Source organism: Marmota flaviventris, chromosome 13 (genome assembly GCF_047511675.1).
Source record: "Marmota flaviventris isolate mMarFla1 chromosome 13, mMarFla1.hap1, whole genome shotgun sequence".
Classification (NCBI taxonomy): Eukaryota; Metazoa; Chordata; class Mammalia; order Rodentia; family Sciuridae; genus Marmota; species Marmota flaviventris.
In genome coordinates this window covers 38554696-38569958 of record NC_092510.1, presented here as the reverse complement: position 1 = coordinate 38569958, position 15263 = coordinate 38554696, and positions in this window count along the sequence as shown.

Here is a 15263-nt window from a genome sequence, read left to right as displayed (position 1 = left end):
TTCTCTCCTGCCTTTTTTCCTCCCTAAATCGTTGATCTTCAAAATCAGCCTCTGTGGTTCATTGTCACTGCCCAGTATTGTAAGAATGGTGCATACTGTACATCACAAACCCATGAAAAAGTCAAAATTGAAAATTTGAGTGATAGTTTCCACTGAATTCATGTCATTTTCACACCAAGTCAAAGATACCAAAAGTCAAACACTTATAGGTATAGCCAACTGTATGGAATTAAGGATAAAATAAACATAATGATTGTATTATAAAAAAATCCATATGGTAATTGACAAGAATTTGTGTAAATAATATATTGGTGGGCATTAAAAAGAAGATATAAAAATAGTCTACAGTATAATCCATATAGGCAAAATATATACCTATATCAAAAATATGAAGCATGAACTAGAAGTAAAGGAAAGAAAGTGCCAGAAAAAAAATCAGCTCAGATCTCATCTTCTCTTTTAGTGATCCTTCTGAAATCTCTCTATGTTATCCAAGGTGGATTAGCTGCCCCTTCTCAGTGTCCTTATCTAAGATAAGGCATACCACTAGCTCACAATGTGAGACACTTATTTTAACAAAAAGCAATTGAAATTTTTCCCATATAAAAGTTCCATAAGTGCATGATAGAGCAATTTTAGAATGGAGAACAGAATCCTAATGATGGATGCAATATTAATAGTAACTAAAATACCCAGATTCTGTACTCTGTGAATGTTCACACTGATCCTCTAGTACAGATGCTATGATTACTCCTACTTTACTGATGAAAAAACTGAGACATAGAGCAGTTAGGTGTTTGTTTCATACTTGCTTAGCTAGAATGTCATTACTATTATTTGATAATTGAGAGCTGACTATAGTGTTACATTTTGCTTTAATCATCTCTTATTAATGATAGCTTTATAGGCTTCCATTAGCTTTTAAAGTCCTTTAGGGTAAAGAAAATCTTTTTTCTATAGTCCCAGCACCAAGTAGAGGGTCTAGTATACAGATTTTTTAGAGAAGCTATCAAAGGAATATGCAAGATCTCTCTGTATTACTTCTTACAACTGTGTGTGAGACTATAATTATCTTAAAATAAAAAGCTAAAAAAGTATGTCTTGCTCTCTGCATTGGCATAGCCCCAAGCTTCACTTTGGTGGAAAGCTGATACATTTTGAAGAACAGTGCCTAGGAGTCCTCCCTGCTTTTCCCTAGTGACAGAGGTTTATAGGCAGCATGGGACAGTAGACAGAATACTTCACTGTAGATAGACTCAATTTTGCACTAACTCTGGTTTTAAAGCTTTGGACAAATTGGTCCCTTTAGTCTCTTTTGTCATCTGAAAAGTGAGTTCCTGGAACATTTCCTTCTAATATAAAAAGAGAGTTCTCTTCTCCTGTATCTTCATTTGTTCCACCTATGCCCAAACCCTGGCATATAAAAGGTACTCCTAAAAAGACAGTCATATCTCCCTCATCTGGCTACCTCCTATCCCAAATTCTGGTTGTACATCTACCAGACATAAATAGCTTCATTTTATTTTTTTAATTTGTTATATTTGACAACAGAATGCTTTACAATTCATATTACACATATAGAGCACAATGTTTTGTATCTCTTGTTGTACACAAAATCGTCATATCCTTCGTGTCTTTATACATGTACTTAGGGTAATGGTGACCATCACATGCCACCATCTTTCCTACCCCTACACCCACTCTCTTTCCCTCCCTCTCCTTTTCTCCTTTGCCCTATCTAGAGTTCAATTAATCCTCCCAACTCCCCCACCCCTCGCCCTCTGCATATTATGAATCAGCATCCTTAAATCAGAGAAATCGTTCTGTGTTTGGTCTTTGGGGGTTGGCTAATTTGACTTAGCATTATACTCTCCAGTTCCATCCATTTACCTGAAAATTCCATGATTTTATTCTCTTTTAATGCTGAATAATAATCCATTGTGTATATATACCACATCTTTCCTATCCATTTATCTACTGAATGGCATCTAGGTTGGTTCCACAGTTTAGCTATTATGAATTGTGCTGCTATAAACATTGATGTGGCTTTGTCCCTGTAGTATGCTGTTTTTAAGTCTTTGGGGCATAGACCAAGGAGTGGGATAGCTGGGTCAAATGGTGGTTCAATTTACAGTTTTTCCAAAGATTCTCCATACTGCTTTCCATATTGGCTGCACCATTTTGCAGTCCCACCAGCAATGAATGAGTGTGCCTTATTCCTCAAATCCTCGCCAACACTGATAGTTGTTTGTGTTGTTAATAGCTGCCATTCTGACTGGAGTGAGATGAAATCCTAGAGTAGTTTTGATTTGCATCTCTCTAATTGCTAGAAATGTGAACATTTTTTCATATATTTTTTGATTGATGGTATGTCTTCTTCTGAGAAGTGTCTGTTCATGCCCTTGGCTCATTTATTGGTTGTTGTTTTGTTTTTTTTTTCTTTTTGGTGTTAAGATTTTTGAATTCTTTATATATTCTAGAGTTTGGTGCTCTGACATGCATGTGGTAAGAATTTGTTCCCAATTAGTAGGCTCTCTATTCACCTCACTGATTGTTTCTTTTGCTGAGAAGAAGCTTTTCAGTTTGAATCCATTCCATTTATTGATTCTTGATATTAATTCTTGTGCTATAGGAGACTTGTTAAGGAAGTTGGGGCCTAATCTGACATGATGGAGATTTGGGCCACCTTTTTCTTTGAATAGGCACAGGGTCTCTGGTTTAACTCCTAGGTCCTTGATCCACTTTGAGTTGAGTTTTGTGCATGGTGACAGATTAGGGTTTAATTTCATTTTGTTGCATATAGATTTCCAGTTTTCCCAGCACCATTTGTTGAAGAGGCTATGTTTTCTCCAATGTACATTTTTGGCACCTTTGTCTAATATAAGGTAACTGTAATTTTTAGGTTAGACTCTGTGTCCTCTATTCTGTACCACTGGTCTACAAGTCTTTTTGGTGCCAATACCATGCTGTTTTTGTTACTGTAGCTCTGTAGTATAGTTTAAGTTCTGGTATAGCAATGCCACCTGCTTCACTCTTTCTGCTAAGGATTGCTTTAGCTATTCTGGGTCTCTTATTTCTCCAGATGAATTTCATGACTGATTTTTATATTTCTATGAGGAATGCTATTGTGATTTTGATTGGAATTGCATTAAATCTGTATAGTGCTTTTGGTAGTATGGTCATTTCAACAATATTAATTCTTCCTATCCAAGAACAAGGTAGATCTTTCCATCTTCTAAGGTCTTCTTTAATTTCTTTCTTTAGTTTTCATTGTAGAGGTCTTTCGCCTCTTTCATTAAGTTGATTCCCAAGTATTTTATTTATTTATTTTTTTGATGCTATTGTAAATGAGGTAGTTTTCCTTTCTGAGGATTTGTCACTGATATACAGAAATGCCTTTAGGTGTTAGTTTTGTATCCTACTACTTTGCTGAATTCATTTACTGGTTCTAGAAGTTTTCTGGTGGAATTTTTTGGGTCTTCTAGGTATAGAATCATATCATCAGCAAATAGTGCTAATTTGAGTTCTTCTTTACCTATGCATATCCTTTTAATTTCTTTTGTCCGTCTAATTGCTCTGGCCAGTGTTTCAAGAACTATGTTAAATAGAAGTTGTGAAAGAAGGCATCCCTGCCTTGTTCCAGTTTTTTGAGGGAATGCCTTCAATTTTTCTCCATTTAGAATGATGTTGACCTGGGGCTTAGCATTGATTGCTTTTACGATTTGAGATATGTTCCTGTTATCCCTAGTTTTTCCAGTGTTTTGAACATGAAGTGGTGCTGTATTTTGTCAAATGGTTTTTCTGCATCTATTGAGATGATCATATGGTCCTTATCTTTAAGTCTATTGATGTGGTGAATTATATTTATTGATTTCCGTATGTTGAACCAATCTTGCATCCCTGAAATGAATCCCACTTAATTGTGGTGTACTATATTTTTGATATGTTAATGTTTTTGATTTACCAGAATTATATTGAGAATGTTTGCATCTATGTTTATTAGAGATATTGGTCTGAAGTTTTCTTTTTTTTTATGTGTCTTTGCCTGGTTTTGGAATCAGGGTGATATTGACCTCATAGAATTAGTTTGGAAGTGCTCCCTCTTTTTTTATTTCCTGAAATAAATTGAAGAATATTGGCATCAGTTATTTTTTAATGGTCTTGTAGAACTTGGCTGTGTATCCATTCAGTTCTGGAATTTTCTTGGTTGGTATCTATTTTCTTTCAGAGCTTGGTATATGTTGTTCCATGATCTCCTGGCTTTGAGGGTCTGGGTTGAAAAATCTGCCGAGATATGAATTGGTCTCCCCCTATATGTGATCTGATTCCTCTCTCTTGTGGCTTTTAAGATTCTATCCTTATTCTGTATGCTAGGCATTTTCATTATAATGTGCCTTGGTGTAGATAGGTTGTAATTTTGTACATTTGGTGTCCTATAAGCCTCTTGTATTTGGTTTTCCAATTCATTCTTCATGCTTGGGAAATTTTCTGATATTATCTCATTGAAGTGATTGTGCATTCCTTTCCTTTCAAACTCTGTGCCTTCCTCTATCCCCAGATCTCTTAGGTTCGGTCTTTTGATGCTGTCCCATAATTCTTGGATGTTCTGTTCATGGTTTCTTACCTTCACTGTGTGATCAACTTTATTTTCCAGATTGTATACTTTGTTTTCATTACCTGACGTTCTTTCTTCCAAGTGATCTACTCTGTTGGTTATGCTTTCTACTGAAATTTTTATTTGGTTTATTGTATCCTTCATTTGAAGGATTTTTTTTTCAGATTCTCTATCTCTCTCTTGAAGTGATCTTTTGCTACTTGTATTTACTCTGTTATCTCTTTGTTGGAGTGATCGATTTTTTCCTGTATTTGCTCATTTAGGTCTTTTTTAATTCACAGATCATTTTAATTATGAACATTCTGAACTCCTTCTCTGACATTTCATCAACTTCGCTGTCCATGGATTCTATTATTATAGTGCCCTGGTTTATTTGGGGCACTTTCCTCCCTTGTTTTTTTATGTTGTCTGTGTCTTCCTTTCTTGCAGTGTGGATCTGAGATATTACAGTTTCTACCCTATATTCTTTTAGTACCCATGCAGATTGTCTGTACCTCACCTTGATGTTGGGCTTCCAGACCCTGCTGGTGTCCCTCAACGTATGCTACTGCAACTAAAGGTGGTGGTGGCAATAGCCAAAGTAACTCAAATAATAGTGCAGGTGCCCCAAGATGGATGCAATATCTTACAGAGATGGGGATGAAAGGGTAGGCCTCACAGTGTCTTTGGGATGCCTGCTCTGAGATACAGTTGCTTCTAGGTCCTGTCTGTTGTCAAAAGGTAGGGGCTACTCTGTGGGGAAGGTTGTGCAGATGTCTTCAGTGTTCCAAAACGAAAGTGGGTTAGGCTTGGGCTCCCAGGTGGTGGTGGGGAGTTGGCGAACTGGGGCCTACCCTGGTCTTGGGTCCTGAGCAAGTCACTGTGGGTTGAATGGGGCTGGGCCTGAGCTCCCGGAAGAGACAGTCCTGTTCCAGAGCCTGAGCTCTGGCTGGTGTCTGCCAGTGGCCGACTGGACCCAGCCCTACTGTGAGCCTGGGTCCCGCACAGGTCAGTGTGGGCGGATCTGGGCCAGGCCTGAGCTCCAGCGGGGCTGTGCTTCATTTTTAGTAAATGTAGAGTTTCCCACAGAAATAATAGTCACATTCACAGTTTGCCACTAGAATAGATTTCTTTGTTAAGGCAACACTGTCTAATAGACCAATCTGTGTTCATAGAAATGTTTTTATGCTTAGTACATGAATAGTGCCACTAAAGAATGGAGTTTTAAATTTTATTTTGAAATGAACTTAAATAGCCACCAGTGACTTAGTGGCAACCTTATTTGCATTATGTGAGTGTGCAGGATGTTCTGGGTCTGGATCAGTCTTCTCTCAGGAGCACTGCCCATGAGCCTCTCACTAAGTGATTTTGCCACCATAAACTGGCCATTTCTAAGATAGAAGGCAATGTGACAGGGAGAAAGCAATTTTGATAGCTCAATGAATGGGTTGATGGAATGGGGTTGAGAAGCCTGAGTTGGTAAAGGACATTTCAGAATGGTTTCAGGATAGCTTGGTGCTCTAGTTTAGATCTTAAATGTCCCCTGAAAGCCTTTGTGTTAAAGTCTTAGTTTCCTGCTATGCTATTGGGAGATGGTGGAAACTTAAGGAGGTAGGTGGGGCCTAGGGAGAGGTCATCCAGTCACTATGTGTATGTGTATAGGTGGGGAGGTCTGCTGGCCTCTAAGGGGTTTCTTCCTTTCTCTATTTCATCCTGGCTGTGAGGTGAAGGGTTTTGCTCTGCTGTGTAATTTCCACCATGATAAATGGCCTCACTCACCTCAGGCCCAAAGCCCGACTATGGATTGAAAACTCCAAAATTGTGAGCCCCAATAAATCTTTCCTCTGTAAGTTTACTATAACAAAGTGTTTTGTTACAGTAACGGAAAGCTGACTAACACACCTGGGGAGAAAGTAATGTTAAAGGGGAAAACTAAGCCAAATAGAAGAAAAACAAGATTGCTCAGAAGAAATATTTTTGTAAAAATGAGGGGATAGAGAAAGAGAGAATTGACATTTACTTGGGAAGCTACATTTCTTTTGAGGCCTTTGAAGTCCCTTCACTAAATGACAAAGATTGTAATTGTAAAGTGGGAATTTGAGATGAACATCTGGATACTTAATAACCAAGCTAAAATAAGTTTTATATTAACAATCCTCCTAACTTTCAATAAAGGAAAAAAGAGTAAGTTTGTTTTGCTTTCTTTTTCATCCCCCAAAGCTTTAGTTAAATCTTGTAAACTTGTTCCAATAATTGAATTATTTGTTCACTGCTTTTTAAAATTTGCCCATTTGACCATAGGTGGAATGTGGAATGGATGAGAGCAGCAATTGATTGCAAAGTGTCTTGGTCAGTTGAAATTCTTGCTAACCAAATTAAAGTTGTCTGAGTCTGGAGAAGGGAAAGTAAATGATGGAGAGAAGGGAAGGCTGTAAGTAAACATGTTTCCTATCGATGTCTTGCCATCAGGCTTCAATCTGGAAGCTGCACCCACTTCCCCAGAGCTCATCCATCCACTTTATTTATTTATTTATTTATTTATTTATCAGTGTCAGGGATTGAGCCCAGGGGCATTGCGCAACATTCCAAGCCCATGTTTTTTTTGGCTTCTGTCTTTTTTTTAACTTTGAGACAGGGTCTTGCTAAGTTGCTGAGGCTGGCTTTGAACTAGTGAGCCTCCAGTGCCACTGGGATTACAGGCATGTGCCAGTGCACCCAACCTATTCATTTACTTTAATTCTCTCTTTTAAAGATGAAGAACCTGAGATTCTCAAATGTGAGTTTCCAGCCTGATGATGCTTGCGAGTGATGGGTAGAGCTGGTTCTAGATTATGGGACTTATTTTCCTGTCACTCTAGGAACTTCCCTCTCCTCTGATATGTTGTGGCCAAAAATGCAGCCCATAAAGCTGTGCCCCTGGCTTAGAAAACTCTCACTTTGATTTATCATCTTCATTTACTGTTCCTCCTAAACATACATGGACCAGCTTTCAACATGTCCCTCTAACCCCAGTGGATGCAACAGAGCTCACCATTTGTTATGCTATTCTGGAAATGGATTCAAAATAATTCTATGCTACTTCCAAGCTGGAAGCCCCCCTGGAGATCATCCTGTCCCACTTCTCACTCTAAAGATGAGGAATTGAGGTGTCAGGTTATATAGGTAAGGTGCTTGCTCAAGTCCCCACAGACAGCTAGGTGAGCAACATCCAGCTCACCTGCTTCTACAACCCTGGTCTAACTCCAGCACAACACACTTTCCCTTTAACTTGAGAGTGTTTCTGCCTCTCTGCATCTAGTTTTCACTTTGAAGTTCTGTCCATGTGGAACAACTAAGTTGTAGACATGAAGGAAATATTTTAAAGCCATTTAAATATCAGATCCTAGCACTAATAAAAAGAGCTGCACTTAGTTATCCACACTAATGGCCTTCATGAAAAATCTTTGTCTTCCAAATCATTCTGCATAAGTATCACAAATGTATGTCTCATATCTTCCCAAAACAAGACGTTGTCTTCTGCCAAATCAAGCCTTGCTTATTTTCTGTTGTGAAACAGTCTCTTTAAACAGTTGAGTCTTATAGAATTTGATGCTGTTTCACATCTAACTCCTGTGATTTTCCACTGTTCTCTCCTGGGTGCTCTCTGACCAAGCCTTTCGAAGAGTGGCAATGAGGCTACCAAGCATTGCATTTGATGCAGAGAGAGAGCACTTGCAGAAAATGCTTTCACCACACGATTTTTTTTCACCTCAAAATATGCATTAAAAATTTCTTCCAAGGAAGCGAAATATGCCAGAGAATAAGGAACATCTGCTCTGATGCTGGCATTACTGTGGTGACAAGGGGCTCCCTGGAGCAGAGTAACGGGAGCCAGATGATACTCCTGAGGAGATTGCTGATTTAAAAAGTGGCATCTGTGAAAACCTAGTAAGAATATAAGGAATGCACTTGAACAGATGGTACATGAAGAACATTGGAATAGAACCATTCTCTGAAAATCTTTTAAGGGTTAATAAATGCAGTGATGGGAAAGGACTATAAATGGTCAATGATGACTCAATTATATCATATAAATTTCCTATGTAGCTTTACTCCAGAACCGTTTTTTTTTTTTTTTTTTTTTGGTACAGATCAACAGTTATCAGTCATGGCAAAATTATATAACGTAGATAAATACTTTTCATGCAACTTTCTAAAGAACTTTTCTGAATTACAATGACTATTCATAAAATCAGAACAGAAGGACTGGACCTTATGTGATAAAGGTCTAAAATATAAGTGGGATTTAAATGAATACAATTGTGGCTACAGTGTTCTTATGTTGATGCAGATTAAATTTTAAAGAAGGCAGCTGATTTCAGAGAAAACTATGAGGAAAGTCAGTACAGTATTCTGGATCAAAGATCAAACCGGAACCAGATTAGCACATTGTCATGAAAGGTTTATGAAATAGAAATTATTATAATTGACATAGCAACTATTTGTATGTCATCCTATATTGGGTGCTGCTAAGGGTCTGTGATTAGTAAATAACATTTTTTTTTTCAAGAAAGGTATTGATTTTCCTTGCCCTCATAATTTCACACTTGATTTCTTCTAAAATTAATCTGGCAAAAGTCCATTGTAGCTCCTGCTTATGTAAGAACATCACAAAATATGAATAAGCAAAATCCTTTAAAGGAATTTTTATTGTGTGGATCCTTTAAGATTACATTCAGCTACACGTAACTGGAAGAGTGCTAACTGGGTGCTTCTACATGAAGCCATTATTTTCCTCCTATGACAACATATCCAAAGATGGGCAGTCCGGGGCTGGAAGAAGTGCTAAGGATGCTATCAAGAGTCCAGGCTCCTTCTAGCTTTCTGCTTCGCCATGTCATGTCCATAGCTGTGATTGCAACATTTTGTACCTCTAGGAAGTGAGTCTATAGTCTAGGCTGTTAGAAAAAGGAGGGACTAAGAAAAGGGACAAAGTGACATTTTACAAGGAAGCCCTGTCCAGCAATTTCCTTACTTTTCATAAGCTGGCTCTAAGACATGAGAGATTTCCACAAGGTGATTATTATTCTTTATAGTATTTTTAATACTGTTGAAGCTCTTGATGTTTGGGAATGGGACTGATGTGCTAACATAGTTTCTGTCATCCTTTGTTAATATAAACTTTGAATCTTTTTTATTATTATGGTGAACACTACATAGAGATAAAGCCTAGATTATTTAGTCCAATATATCTTTCCCTTGCTCCTTTTTCTGGGTGAGCAGGTCCTGCCGCCATCTGTGTCTCCAATGCCCATGTTCTGATGCAAGCATTGATTTCAACTCATTATTTGTGCTCCTGATATCTGGAGTTACTCAGGACATGATCTTTTCACTTCTTTGATAATATTATCTGATTAACCTTAAAAAATCATCAACAGAGAGATGTACAAAGAGGAAAATAAATTCTATCTCAAATCAATCTCTCCCCCCCTCTCTTTCTCCCTCTCTCCCTCCCTCCCTCCCCACCACCTTTAGTGCTGGGGATCAAACCCAGGAACTCACATGCAGTAGGCAAGTGCTATCACTGAGCTACAGCCTCAGCTCATTCACCTCAAATATCACAACCCCAAGTAACTACTGTTAGCATCATGGTGAATCTTCAACCAGAAATCGTTATATATCGCTCTATGCATACATGTATATATGCACCCATGTACATATGCATATATAATTATGTATAATGTCACACGCGTTTGTTCATATAGAATTTATATAAGTGGGATGATAACAAATATAATTTTCTATTCTATTCTCAGTGATATATAATAGTCATTTTTCCATGTGCAGATCCACATCTAGATTTAAACATACATACATACATATAATTGTTTTTCCAGTACTGGGGATTCAACCCAGGGCTTTGTGCATGCTAAGCATTCACTCTTCCACTGAGTTACACCCCCAACCTTTTATTTTATTTCAGTTTTGAGACAGGGTCTTGCTAAGTTGCTGAGGCTGGCCTCAAACTGTGGTCCCCCTGCCTCATTCTCCTGAGTAACTGGGATTACAGGTGTGCACTATTATGCCTGGCTTAGATTCACATATATTTTTTAAAATTTTTATTGTTGGTTGTTCAAAACATTACATAGTTCTTGACATATCATATATTTCACACTTTGATTCAAGTGGGTTATGAACTCCCATTTTTACCCCGTATACAGATTGCAGAATCACATCGGTTACACATCCACTGATTTACATATTGCCATACTAGTGTCTGTTGTGTTCTGCTGCCTTTCCTAACCTCTACTATCCCCCTCCCCTCCCCCTCCCTTCCCTCTTCTCTCTCTACCCCATCTACTGTAATTCATTTCTCCCCCTTGATTTTTTTTCCCTTTCCCCTCACTTCCTCTTGTATGTAATTTTGTATAACCATGAGGGTCTCCTTCCATTTCCATGCAATTTCCCTTCTCTCTCCCTTTCCCTCTCATCTCTCATCCCTGTTTAATATTAATCTTCTTCTCATGCTCTTCCTCCCTACTCTGTTCTTAGTTACTCTCCTTATATCAAATAAGACATTTGGCATTTGTTTTTTAGGGATTGGCTGGCTTCACTTAGCATAATCTGCTCTAATGCCATCCATTTCCCTGCAAATTCTATGATTTTGTCATTTTTTAATGCAGAGTAATACTCCATTGTGTATACATGCCACATTGTTTTTTTTATCCATTCATCTATTGAAGGGCATCTAGGTTGGTTCCACAGTCTTGCTATTGTGAATTGTGCTGCTATGAACATCGATGTAGCAGTGTCCCTGTAGTATGCTCTGTTTAGGTCTTTAGGGAATAGACTAAGAAGGGGAATAGCTGGGTCAAATGGTGGTTCCATTCCCAGCTTTCCAAGAAATCTCCATAATGCTTTCCAAATTGGCTGCACCAATTTGCAGTCCCACCAGCAATGTACAAGTGTACCCTTTTCCCCACATCCTCACCAGCACTTGTTGTTGTTTGACTTCATAATGGCTGCCAATCTTACTGGAGTGAGATGGAATCTTAGGGTGGTTTTGATTTGCATTTCTCTGACTGCTAGAGATGGTGAGCATTTTTTCATGTACTTGTTGATTGATTGTATGTCCTCCTCTGAGAAGTGTCTGTTCAGGTCCTTGGCCCATTTGTTGATTGGGTTATTTGTTTTCTTATTGTTTAATTTTTTGAGTTCTTTGTATACTCTGGATATTAGGGCTCTATCTGAAGTGTGAGGAGTAAAGATTTGTTCCCAGGATGTAGGCTCTCTATTTACCTCGCTTATTGTTTCTTTTGCTGAGAAAAAACTTTTTAGTTTGAGTAAGTCCCATTTGTTGATTCTAGTTATTAACTCTTGTGCTATGGGTGTCCTACTGAGGAATTTGGAGCCCGACCCCACAGTATGTAGATCGTAGCCAACTTTTTCTTCTATCAGACACCATGTCTCTGATTTGATATCAAGCTCCTTGATCCATTTTGAGTTAACTTTTGTGCATGGCGAGAGAAAGGGATTCAGTTTCATTTTGTTGCATATGGATTTCCAGTTTTCCCAGCACCATTTGTTGAAGATTCTGTCCTTCCTCCATTGCATGCTTTTAGACCCTTTATCAAATATAAGATAGTTATAGTTTTGTGGATTGGTTTCTGTGTCCTCTATTCTGTACCATTGGTCCACCCGCCTGTTTTGGTACCAGTACCATGCTGTTTTTGTTACTATTGCTCTGTAGTATAGTTTGAAGTCTGGTATCGCTATACCGCCTGATTCACACTTCCTGCTTAGAGTTGTTTTTGCTATTCTGGGTCTTTTATTTTTCCATATGAATTTCATGATTGCTTTCTCTATTTCTACAAGAAATGCCGTTGGGATTTTGATTGGCATTGCATTAAACCTATAGAGAACTTTTGGTAATATCGCCATTTTGATGATGTTAGTTCTGCCTATCCATGAACAGGGTATATTTTTCCATCTTCTAAGATCTTCTATTTCTCTCTTTAGGGTTCTGTAGTTTTCATTGTATAAGTCTTTCACCTCTTTTGTTAGGTTGATTCCCAAGTATTTTATTTTTTTTGAGGACATTGTGAATGGAGTGGTTGTACTCATTTCCATTTCAGAAGATTTATCGCTGATATACAGGAATGCCTTTGATTTATGCATGTTGATTTTATATCCTTCCACTTTGCTGAATTCATTAATCAGCTCTAATAGTTTCTTTGTAGATCCTTTTGGGTCTTCTAGGTATAGAATCATATCATCTGCAAATAGTGATAATTTAAGTTCTTCTTTTCCTATTTTTATGCCTTTAATTTCTTTCATCTGTCTAATTGCTCTGGCCAGTGTTTCGAGAACTATGTTTAACAGAAGTGGAGAGAGAGGGCATCCCTGTCTTGTTCCAGATTTTAGAGGGAATGCCTTCAATTTTTCTCCGTTCAGAATGATGCTAGCCTGAGGCTTAGCATAGATAGCTTTTACAATATTGAGGTATGTTCCTGTTATCCCTAGTTTTTCTAGAGTTTTGAACATAAAGGGATGCTGTACTTTGTTGAATGCTTTTTCTGCATCTATCGAGATGATCATTTGGTTCTTATCTTTAAGTCTATTGATGTGGTGAATAACATTTATTGATTTTCATATATTGAACCAGCCTTGCATCCCAGGGATGAATCCTACTTGATCATGGTGCACAATTTTTTTGATATGTTTTTGTATCCGATTCGCCAGAATTTTATTGAGGATTTTTGCATCTAGGTTCATTAGAGATATTGGTCTGTAGTTTTCTTTCTTTGAAGTGTCTTTGTCTGGTTTAGGAATCAGGGTGATGTTGGCCTCGTAGAATGAATTTGGAAGTTCTCCCTCTTTTTCTATTTCCTGAAATAGCTTGAGAAGTATTGGTATTAGTTCTTCTTTAAAGGTTTTGTAAAACTCTGCTGTATACCCACCTGGTCCTGGGCTTTTCTTAGTTGGTAGTCTTTTGATGGTTTCTAGCATTTCCTCAATTGATATTGGTCTGTTTAGGTTGTCTATATCCTCCTGACTCAATCTGGGCAGATCATATGACTTAAGAAATTTATCGATGCCTTCACTATCCTCTATTTTATTGGAGTATAAGGATTCAAAATGACTTCTAATTATCTTCTGTATTTCTAAAGTGTCTGTTGTGATATTGCCTTTTTCATTCCGTATGCTAGTAATTTGATTTCTCTCTCTTGTTCTCTTCGTTAGCATGGCTAAGGGTCTGTCGATCTTATTTATTTTTTCAAAGAACCAACTTTTAGTTTTGTCAATATTTTCAATTGTTTCTTTTGTTTCAATTTCATTAATTTCAGCTCTGATTTTAATTATTTCTTGCCTTCTACTTCTTTTGTTGTTGTTTTGCTCTTCTTTTTCTAGGATTTTGAGATGAAGTGTGAGATCATTTATTTGTTGGTTTTTTCTTTTTTTTTAGGAATGAACTCCAAGCAATGAATTTTCCTCTTAGAACTGCTTTCATTGTGTCCCATAGATTCTGATATGTTGTGTCTGTGTTTTCATTTATCTCTAAGAATTTTTTAATTTCCACCTTGATGTCTTCTATAACCCATTGATCATTCAGTAACCTATAGTTCATTCTTCAAGTGATGCATGATTTTTCCTTCCTTCTTTTATCGTTGATTTCCAGTTTCATTCCATTATGATCAGATATGATGCATGGTATTATCTCTACTCCTTTATAATGTCTAAGAGTTGCCCTGTGACATAATATATGATCTATTTTTGAGAAGGATCCATGTGCTGCTGAGAAAAAAGTGTAACTGCTTGTTGGTGGGTGGTGTATTCTATATATGTCAATTAAGTCTAGGTTATTAATTGTATTATTGAGTTCTATAGTTTCTTTATTCAACTTTTGTTTGGAAGATCTTTCCAGTGGTGAGAGAGGTGTGTTGAAGTCTCCCATAATTATTGTATGGTGGTCTATTAGACTCTTGAACTTGAGAAGAGTTTGTTTGATGAACATAGCTGCACCATTGTTTGGGGCATATATATTTATGATTGTTATGTCTTGTTGGTGTATGGTTCCTTTGAGCAGTATGTAGCGTCCCTCTTTATCCCTTTTGATTAACTTTGGCTTGAAATCTATTTTATTTTATATGAGTATGGACACTCCTGCTTGTTTCCGAAGTCCATATGAGTGATATGATTTTTCCCAACCTTTCACCTTTAGTCTATGTATGTCTTTTCCTATCAAATGCATCTCCTGTAGGCAGCATATTGTTGGATCTTTTTTTTTTTTTTTTGATCCATTCTACTAGCCTGTGTCTCTTAATTGGTGAGTTTAAGCCATTAACATTTAGGGTTATTATTGAGATATGGATTGTTCTTCCAGCCATATTTGTTTATTTATGTTACTTAACATGGTTCATTTTCCTCTTTGATTATTTTTCCCCCATTTACTGTACTACCTCCCACTGTTGGTTTTCATTGTTATTTTCCATTTCCTCCTCCTGTAATGTTTTGCCGAGGATGTTTTGAAGAGATGGTTTTCTAGGTGTAAATTCTTTTAGCTTTTGTTTATCGTGGAAGGTTTTAATTTCATCTTCCATCCTGAAGCTTAATTTCGCTGGATACACAATTCTTGGTTGGAACCCATTTTCTTTCAGCATTTGAAATATGTTGTTCCAGGATCTTCTAG